The following is a 10683-nucleotide window of genomic DNA, read 5'->3' on the forward strand; positions in this document are numbered from 1 at the left end:
CCGGCGACTCCGCTGTACCCAACTGGGTGATGCTGGAGCGCTTGGTCTTCCGGAGGGACGACCCCGCCTCCTTCCGCGAGGACAGGAGGACCTTCGCTTCCGGCACCACCTCCGCCGGCACTCAATTCGACGTCTCCTTCATCCTCGCCGAGCCTCCCACCCCCTCGCGCCTCTACCTCTCGTGGCCGGAAGGGCCCAAGCAGGGGAGCCAGGGCCTGGTCATGGCGGCCAACCGCAACCTCGTCCTCCTCAGGCTCGAGTACCGCGTCGACGAATCCGTGCAATTCGGGGAGGTAGTGCATGATTACTTCATCTACATAGCTGATCCCTCCTCACAGCGGAAACCCCTGCTCAGACGGCTGCCCCGCTGCACCGAGTACAACGATTATTTTGAGAGGCAAGTTACTCGCGCGTTTCCGGTGCTGGCTGTTGGTCTGTTGTGCCATGGCGAAGACGAGTTTGCCGTGGCGCATCTGGCCATCAGGTCTCGCAAAAAAAAATCAGGGTCTCGCAAAAAAAAAATCATCTATGCAAGCTGAGCTATGCGTGCTACGCTCGTCATTGTCCTGCAGTGATGATGCCAAATGGGAGACCAAGGTCTTTCCGCTACAGTACCAATACGATGATTTATACTATGATTTTCTGAACTGGGAAGTGGATGGTGTAGTTCCCTTCAAGAATGCCTTGTGCTGGGTTAACTACTGTAGAGGCATCCTTTTCTGCGACGGCGTCTCTGAAGACAGACCCAAGGTCTCCTACATCCGCTTGCCTCTGGATACTTATTTCCAAGGGACTGATGCCGATGGACGCAAGGGGATGTACCATGGCTTGTGTGTCACTGAAGGTGGCCATCGGTTGGTATTTGTTGATGTTGCCCGTCATGATGGAAAATGTTATGGCCCGAGGATGCCCAACACTGGTTTCACCCTCACCTCCCGGACATTGAAGATGACAGGGAATTGCACCATGCCGTGGGAGTGGAATGAGGATGCTGTTGTCACTTCAGATGAACTATGGCATGCAAACACCATGGAGAGTCTCCCTCGTGACATTGTGATGCTCCCATTGCTGAGTATGGATAAGGCCAATGTTGCGCACCTTTCATTGCTTGACTGGGACGGTGGTAGATTCTCATTAGTTTCCATCGACTTGAGTAACATGCAAGTGATGGGCCCAGTCATTACATACCTCAAAGGGGAGGATGATACTGCTGATGCTGACATCGTCAAGGCAAAGCAAGGTTTATGTGCACACTTTATTCCATCCGAATTCCCCAAGTTCCTAGATCTCAAGTAACTTCAGCGTTGCCTCCCACTTTTACTTGAGCACAATTTTTTTTCATGCAGCCTTTTGCTCTCTTTTTTTCAGCAATTAAGGTTTCTGCCATGTTATTCTTGAAACCTTTGAGGAATCAACAGAATGTGCTGGTTGCTGGGAGTAATATGGATCAATGTTTTCAAATCTTTATGTTGAGTCTAGTCACTGGGGTACAACTAGATGGCTAATCGTGATTAGGCAACGATTAAATTTGCGATTAGCTCTAAGACCAGTCGATCCACCCTTGCCTATAGTAGAGAATGATAGAGTATAACACAAAGGTGACGAACTGATCTCTTAGTTTGAGCCCAACACATAATTGTTCTTTGTGGGTTCTTCAATCTGAAAGTGCATAATAGCGTGCCAGCGTTGTGCTTTGTTTGCTTCACTATTTTGATTCTACATGTCAAATTATTGAAAGGTTTTGTTCAGTTACCAACAACATGGATCCTTAGAAGTAGGTGGCACCCAGCGAATCAGCATCATATTGAAGAACCCCTAGGTCTTCTAAACAAACCGGCTGGAATTGTGGAAATCAATTAAACTTAATTATATCCATAGTGCCTTCCTTGTATATCATGTTTCATTCTGCCAGTAGTAACCTCAGCAACTCGACGGTCTTCTGCCTGAGGTTAATATAGGCCCTTTTTGTATCCGCTTATTTCCTGCTTATCAATAGAAATAAGCGATAAGCCCACCCAAACGCCTAGCTTATTTCCCGCTTACCTCCCAAGCCGCTTAGCCCACAATCTGGAAAACAACTAGCGCCCCGCTTATTCTCTACGCGGTCTTGGGGCCGCTTCTTGGGCAAGCGAAGCGCTTTTTCCTGATACCCTCACCCGTCCGCTGGCTGCCGCCCTCCGACCGTCGCCGGCTCCGTCCGCCGCCCGCTTGCCTCCATCGCTTCCCTGCACAAATCCTGTCCAGATCCCGTTGCCATCGGTCACCAGCACTCCTGCCCAGATCCCGTCGCCGCCGGTTCCGTTCGCTGCCCGCTGCCGGCCGACCCTACGCTTGGCCCCTGTGCTTGGCCTCCGGCCGGCCCTGCTGTTCTTTTTTGTGAAGGAGGTGGCGGAGTGCTGGCCGTCTACTGCTGAGTGTTGGCCGTGAGCAGCATTTGAGCTCGTCGTGCGTGCTGCCGTTGTTGTTGAGAAGGAGCTAGATATGGGTGCATTGCGTCATGTTATTGCTGTCGCTATGGTTCGTGATTCGTTGTTGTACTCATGATGGATGTTTCCATACTAGACCGTTCTATCATATGAATTTCATATTATTGTAATGAAATTTCTATTTAACAAACTCCAAAATTATTGGAATTATTATCTTCTCCTCAGATTCACAATAAAAATGAGCTATAAATTCGGAGTACAAGATAATTGGAGTCACGTACAACAATAAGAAGCTAGCATGCGTGTATATGGGCACGGAGTCCAAATCGGCTTCATTGGATTGATCGGCAAGGAGAGGCAAGGATGATATAAAGGAATGGCCAGCACGTATGGATAAAAATGATTAGAATATACAACATGGATTCTGGTGCACTTTGCATGCCATGCGTGGGATGCTTCCAGAATAATTATGCATGCGGCCGATCTGTGCATGTACGGGAGGTTGTTTCATAGAATAAAATATTTTAGAGATAGAGTTGGGTTAGTTAGAGATAGAGTTTTTTATTAGAAAAGATTGTGTACGTGACTTGCCTTGTGCGTGGTTAGATACCAATTATGTAACGTCCGCCCTATAAATATAAAGGGACGTGGCCATTGTAAAGAATAATCACACGATCAATAAACAAACATATTTACCTTTACCTTTCGGCTCCACGCCATTGCCCTAGGAGTAGGAGTAATGTAGTTTCTCGATGAGTTCCTTCTAGCAAGTTGGGCTGCATCGACCTCGATCTCCGGCGAGCTGCAAGTTCTTGTCACCAGGTGTTCTAGGCTTTAACCACCGGGCGCATCGCTGTGGTTTCGTCTAGTTTCATCTACCAGTTATCGAGTATCTTGGATCTTTGACTTATGGCGCATCGCTTCTGTCTCGATCTACGGTATTCGCCAGTTATCCCGCCTTGATTAAGCTTGCATCGGCTGATATTTATCTGTTCTATCATCTTGCCATTTACGACATATTAATTGTTATTAATTCTGTCGGAATAGACGATAGATCTATTTTTAATAGCCTGTTGCATCTTAATCTTGGTTACCCCTTCGAGTGCTGTTGGGATTAAGTTTCGTTATGATTGGATTCATCGGCTGGCGGGGTTCAGATTAACATCCTGCTAAATATTTCTAGACTGCAACTACCGGGCGCATCGCTGTGGTTTCACCTGGACATATTAGCGGTGACGTTACTTTAGATCTCATCGGTTTGTGGCTCTAGCTATGATGGGACAACAACTCAACATCATCTCGTTTCCTATCGGCCGTCTGGCTGATGGTTATTGTAAATTATATTAAATCGGCTGGATGGCCGATGAATCACTTACATTCATCAAGGTACTGGAATCGGCTTCACAGCTAATATATTTATCATGATTTCTTTTGTTGCACCATTATCGCTATTGTGCCAGGATTATATCGGCCTGATCGGCCGGTTGCCTCAGACTTCACAAACGACTATCATCTCCTTGTCAGTTGAATGGTCAAACTGACTGGCACGCTCGCGCACACCACGCGCGCCGATTTGGATTCTGCACTGGAGTTAAGCAGATCTCCCAGGTCCTCATGTGCTGATGCAGGGTCCACTACCGTCGGGATCTTGCGTCAACAATCAGCCTCAGGGGCATTCAGGTCAATTTACCAGCCAGGACAGACAATCGACACAAAATAATCAGGATTGCCAAACACCCAGCTTATTCAGACAGCGGATTCTCCAGACAGCAGGCAGGCTTTTAAGATATGCCTGCTTGCCAGATAAGCGAGTTCAGAAAAGCGTATACAAACAGGACCATAAATGTTTCACAGCTTATTCTGTTGCCTAACTGTTGCTTGTCACGTTGATCCCAAAATCGACCATAAGCTAAGTTATTTTTTCTTAATGACGTCCGAGGCATCTAAGAATCTTTTATAATTCTTGTTAACCATGGATACTATCAAAATAACTTCAGCAATGGGTGAATCTAAGACTATGAGAAGCCTAAATTTCGATTTGTACAGATTATCTCTGCTGAAAAAAATTATTGAAATCATCAGCATGCGTTGTAGCTGACAATTATTGTTTCCTATTTGTATTGATGAAGTTCTTGCTACTGTATTGCAGGAAGAGAGAGAATCATCCATAAGTCCTGTCACCATATCGGCTGGCCACCGTCGTCATGTGTGTTGCTTCTTCATTTTCCAGTTCTGTTGTGCTGGATTCTACTGCCGACTTTGTTGATTGGCTACTACAATTCTGAGTTTAGTCCTCAGCTTTTGTGTGTTCCCTGCACTTGTGTACTATAAATAGACAGGAAAAACACCTTTACCAGGCTCATCCGTTGAACTATATGATAATGCACTATGGGAAACCTTAAAGTTGCTGAGTGTAATTACTTCGCCGAGTGTATTATTGCGGGCACTCGGCGAAGGACCGGTTTGCCGAGTGCAATACTCGAAACACTCGGCAAACATAATACACTCGGCGAAAACACTATTTGCCGAGTGCCACCAAAAAAACACTCGGCAAACACCCACGGGGCACTCGGCAAAGATGGAGCACTTGGCAAAGTGATGAGCACGTGACTTCCCCGTGCCGCGACGGGCCGGCGCCGTGACGGACGTTAGGCTTTGCCGAGTGTCGACGGGGGGCACTCGGCAAAGCCACTAGTTTGCCGAGTGTCGTGATGGAACACTCGGCAAACCTATTACTTTGCCGAGTGTCGTCATGGGACACTCGGCAAAGTGGCGAGTATGCCGAGTGCTAGAGGGAACACTCGGCATACTTTAGGGTTTGCCGAGTGTTTTTCGACACACTCGGCAAAAGTAATTTTTTTCCCTCCTCCACCCTCCAAACTTTTTACACTCCACATGTATGGCATTTGGCACTGCATGGTAGAAGGTGGACTATTTTTTAACCTGTTTGCTATATTTAATCAATTAATTTTATTTAGAGTAATTTTTTTATTTAAGTCAAATTTGAACTGCAGGTGATTGGAATAATGGAATAATATGAGTGGAAAAATATATTCATGTTAGTGAGTCCAAATTGAGGTCTCACCCAGAAAATGAAAAGAAATTTCGAACATTTTGCTAAGGAAACACGACTACGAACGTGTGGCCAAATGATTGTTTAATTCTCAAAAATACAAACGAAGTTTGAAAATCACGAGATTTTGCAAGATGCTATCATTTCATATGCAGAGGCTGTGGTAAAAAATTAACAAGATTTCGCACAAGTTTTGACATATGATGTTTAGAATTCGAAGCATCTCCGGAGAGGATTCGTAGAAGTTGGAAGGATCCGGTAAGATTTTGAGACGAATCGATACATGTATTTCTCATTGAGTCCCATTTTTTTTATAGGCTATAGAGAACATAGATTGGTTCATGTCAAATTTTGGGAATTTTTCAGATCCGTTTGGTAATTTTTATTCATTAATTGCACAAATTTAATAGATATAAATTTAATATGAGCTATAAATCCATGAAATGATGGAACAATATTACTTAAAAAATGAAATACGCAATGTTTAGTGAATTTGACAAGGTTTTTGCAAACTTTACATACTTTTAATTAATAAAACAAGTTTGACATGAAATAATAGTACCTATTTGCCGAGTGTCAAGGGATGGCACTCGGCAAAGAGCCTATTTGCCGAGTGTCAACCCTGGGACACTCGGCAAATGTCGCCGCGGTCCACCTGTCAGCCGCACTTTGAAATCCGAAAAAAAAAATTAAAAAAAAAATTGTTTCCCGAGTGCTCCTGATCTAGCACTCGGCAAAGGCTTTGCCGAGTGCTAGATCAGGAGCACTCGGCAAAGCGAGTGGCCTAACCACTCTTAGCGCATCACGCGCCTCACGTGGACAGGCACAGGCACAACACGAACACGCACACGCCCGCGCCCGCCCGGCCCCCCACGCCCGCTCCGCCCGCCTGCGCCCGCTCCGCCGCCGCCCAGCCTCCCGCGCCCGCTCCGCCGCCGCCCAGCCCCCCGCGCCCGCTCCGCCGCCCCGCACCGCCCGGCCGCGCCGCCGCCGCCGCCCCGCGCCGGGATCCGGGTGCCGGCCGCCGGCCCCCCGGCCTCCCCCGCCCCGCCGCCGGCCGTCCGCGCACGGGCGCGCCCGCCCCCGGCCGCCCGCGCCGGCCCCCCGCGTCCGCTTCGGCCGGCCGCGGCCGCCCCCGTCCGGCCGCCGCACCGTCCCCCGGCCGCCCCTGCTCCTCTATTCGTGGCCGTCGCCCCTCCGTCACCCCTCCGGTAAGTTTCTATGCCACTACACATCATAAATTAGAGTAGGCATGAAATTAGAAATTAGAAATTAAATGTTGAAAATACTAGAGAGGTGGTAGGATGTGGTAGCATTTATTTTAGAAATTAGAGGCATGGATTTAGAAAATTCGAGAAGAAGGAAGAGTGGAAATCAGAAAATGTTGAAAAGAATAGAGGTGTGGTTGGTTGTGGTTGTGGTTGTTGGCCATCGTGCCAACTCTTTGGTGAGATTGTGGTTGTCGGCTATCGTGCCGTTTATTATGTTGCAGGTTTTGGAAACCTCCCCGTGCAGGGGAGTTGCTGCCGAAATTTTGACTTAAACAGTGCTTTGTTTCTTTTGTTGCAGGAGAGGCTTACAAGGACCGTCCTCGACTCGTCACTTTGCAGGATAGCAAGGTGAGGCATGCTACACCTCTCTTTCCGTATAATGTTCGCATATCACGTAACCTAGTTAGGCGTCTCCCGTTCGAAAGAGATACGGTTGCAAATATGCAGATTTTTGCATATCTATAATCGTATCTGTTTCGAATTGTCCACGTTTTTTGGACAGCCCGAGGATGTGTAGGTGGGTTTAGTATCCATGATCTATTTCGGTCCGAGATAGAGTTTCGGCAGCACCTCCCTGTTGTTCTCCAGATACACAATCTCCTATCAAGGACGTGTATTTGGAGAATAGCGGGGAGGTGCTGCTGAAATTTTATCTCGGGTCGGAGTAGACCATGGATACTAAACCCACCTACACATCCTCGGGTGGGATTAGGACCTATCTTTACCTAGTAGACAATATAGGAACGTGTATATGCAATGTGAATTTTGTATTACTCATTTAAATGGTAGAGGATGGAGGATCGTCAGTGGATGTACACGGGTCGCACTAGTCAGAATACGTTGACCAATGAATGGCTTGACAAGACGGATGCTTTCTTGGAACGGGCGTTTGCAAGTGTCAATGGAGCTCGATCGACTTGGTGTCCGTGCAGCAAATATGGAAACATGCGTCGGCAAACCAAGCTAAACATGGGCAAACATCTGGTGAAGAACGGATTTACGTCAGACTACACCAGGTGGATCTACCATGGTGAATCTGACCGTGGGAGAGAGGAGGTCTTGAGACAACGCATCGAGGAATTTGATGATGATGCCGGGGTGGGAGACATGTTAAATGACTATCATGAAGCACACTTCGAAGAGGCACGTAGGGAGGAGGAGCCAGAGGCTACCGCTAAGGCTTATTACGAAATGTTTTCTGCGGCACAGCAACCCCTTCACGGCCATACCAAGGTTTCTCAGCTAGATGCCATTGCACGCCTAATGGCTGTGAAGTCTCAGTTTAGTTTGAGTCGAGACGCGTTTGATATTATGTTGACAGTTTTTGGAAGCCTACTCCTGGTTGGTCACATCTTGCCAAAGAGCATGTATGAGGCACAGAAACTCCTTCGTGCACTTAAGATGCCATACGAGCATATACATGCTTGCTCGAAGGGATGCATCTTATTTAGGAAAGAGTATGCGGAAGCAAAATACTGTGTGAAGTGCGAATCGTCTAGGTTTCTGGAGGTTGACTGTGGTGACAGTCAGAAAAAGCAGCTCGCAATTCCTGTGAAGGTTCTACGGTATCTTCCTTTCATACCGAGGATCCAACGGCTTTTCATGACTAAAGAATCCGCGAAACAGATGACATGGCACAAAAATGGCCGTCGCTATAATCCTGAGAAGCTGGTACACCCATCCGATGGTGAAGCCTGGAGAAGCTTTGATGCGATTTATCCTGCAAAAGCTCTAGAGGCCCGTAACGTACGCGTTGCGTTGGCAACTGATGGGTTCAATCCTTATGGAATGGCGGCCGCCCCGTACACCTGTTGACCCATTTTCGTTATCCCCCTGAATCTCCCACCCGGCGTCCTATTTCAATGACATAATATATTCTTGTCGTTGATAATTCCAGAGCATCCGGGGAATAATATGAGTGTGTATATGGAGCCTCTGATTGATGATTTGCTCCGTGCTTGGGAGGAAGGGGTATGGACCTATGACCGATCCACAAAGACAAACTTCAAGATGCATGTTTGGTACCAGTACTCACTGCATGACTTGCCGGCATATGGGATTTTCTCCGGATGGTGTGTTCACGGGAAGTTCCCATGCCCAGTATGTAAAGCATCTTTGAAGTTCATTTGGTTGTCGAAAGGTGGCAAATATTTTTCGTTCGACAAACATCGACAATTCCTCCCTCCTGACCATCCATTTAGATGAGACATCAAAAACTTTACCAAAGATGTTGTAGTTACAGCCCCCGCACCGCCGATGATGACAGGGGCCGCAGTTCGTGCTCAGTTAGACGCTCTTGAGGTCAATAATGAAGAAGGTGGTTTTTTGGGATATGGCGAGCAACATGCTTGGACGCAGAAGTCGTGCTTGTGGAAGCTTCCCTATTTTGATGATCTCCTTGTTCCACATAACATTGATGTAATGCACACGGAAAAAAATATCGTCGAGGTAATTTTTGGTACAATAATGGACATTCCTGACAAGACAAAGGATAACGTTAAGGCTAGAGTGGATCAAGCGACATTGTGCAACAGACCACAGCTAAACATGGCGCCTCCAAGAGCTGGCAAGTCGTGGAGGAAGCCTAAGGCCGATTTCGTTCTAACGAGGGCCCAAAGGAGGGAGGTTCTAGAATGGTTCCAAACATTAATGTCCCTGATGGCTATGCAGCGAACTTGAAGAGGGGAGTGAATTTAGCAACTATACGAATCAACGGGCTCAAGAGTCATGATTACCATATATGGCTTGAGCGCCTACTTCCGGTGATGGTTCGAGGCTATGTCCCTGAGCATGTGTGGCAGGTGCTAGCGGAGTTGAGCAATTTCTTCCGCCGACTTTGTGCGAAGGAGTTATCTCATACCGTGGTTGCAGAAATGGAAACAATGGCGCCTGTGTTGCTCTCTAAGTTGGAGAAGATCTTTCCTCCAGGCTTCTTCAATCCAATGCAGCATATGATTCTACACCTCCCGTATGAAGCACGAATGGGGGGCCTGTGCAGGGTCGTTGGTGCTACTCAATTGAGAGATGTCAAAAGGTTCTTCGAACTAAATGTAAGAATAAGTGCAGAATTGAAGCATCCATTGCAGAGGCATACATTCTGGAGGAGGTGTCAAACTTCACATCGAAATACTACGCTGACAACCTTCCTAGCGTGCATAATCCACCTCCTCGTTACAATGCCAGCGAAGATGAATTAAGCTTTAGCATTTTTCGAGGGCAACTCAGAAGTGCAAGTGGTGCGACCCGCAAGACCCTTAACCATGAAGAGTGGCGCTCTATCATGCTGTATGTGTTGACCAACCTATATGAAGTGGAGCCGTACATGATGTAAGTCATCGACAAACTTGTTTCGATGTAGTCATGGTATCTCTTGCCTAAACGTATCTTTCTCGTTGCTATAGGCAATTTCATCGTCAATTCTGGCGTAAATCAAGGCAACCGTACTCGCATGAAGCTGAGACTCTTCTTAAAGAGGGTGCGGGAAATGGAATGCCCGATTTCATTTCTTGGTTCAAACAGAAGGTACAATTTCATTTCTTTGAACATTCTCGTTCTCGTACATACGATTAATATAACAAACCGCCCTGTTTGAACTTGCAGGGCCGAACCGATGCGTCTATGAATGTCGAGTTGAGACAGGTTGCCGGTGGCTGTGACTATAGGGTCAGGTCGTTTGCCGGTTATGACGTCAACGGATATAGGTTTCACACAACAAGGCACGAGCAGAGTCGGCCCAATCGAAGAACCACAAATACCGGAGTTTTCACGCCAGGCTCCGATGGGGTCGAGTACTACGGAAGAATTGAAGAAATATACAAACTCACTTTTCATGGGTGCAAACCTCTTAATCCAGTTATATTCAAATGCCATTGGTTTGATCCATCTGTCGTGAGACGGGCCCCTAACCTTGGGC

The sequence above is a fragment of the Setaria viridis genome, chromosome 6, assembly GCF_005286985.2.
Source record: "Setaria viridis chromosome 6, Setaria_viridis_v4.0, whole genome shotgun sequence".
Classification (NCBI taxonomy): Eukaryota; Viridiplantae; Streptophyta; class Magnoliopsida; order Poales; family Poaceae; genus Setaria; species Setaria viridis.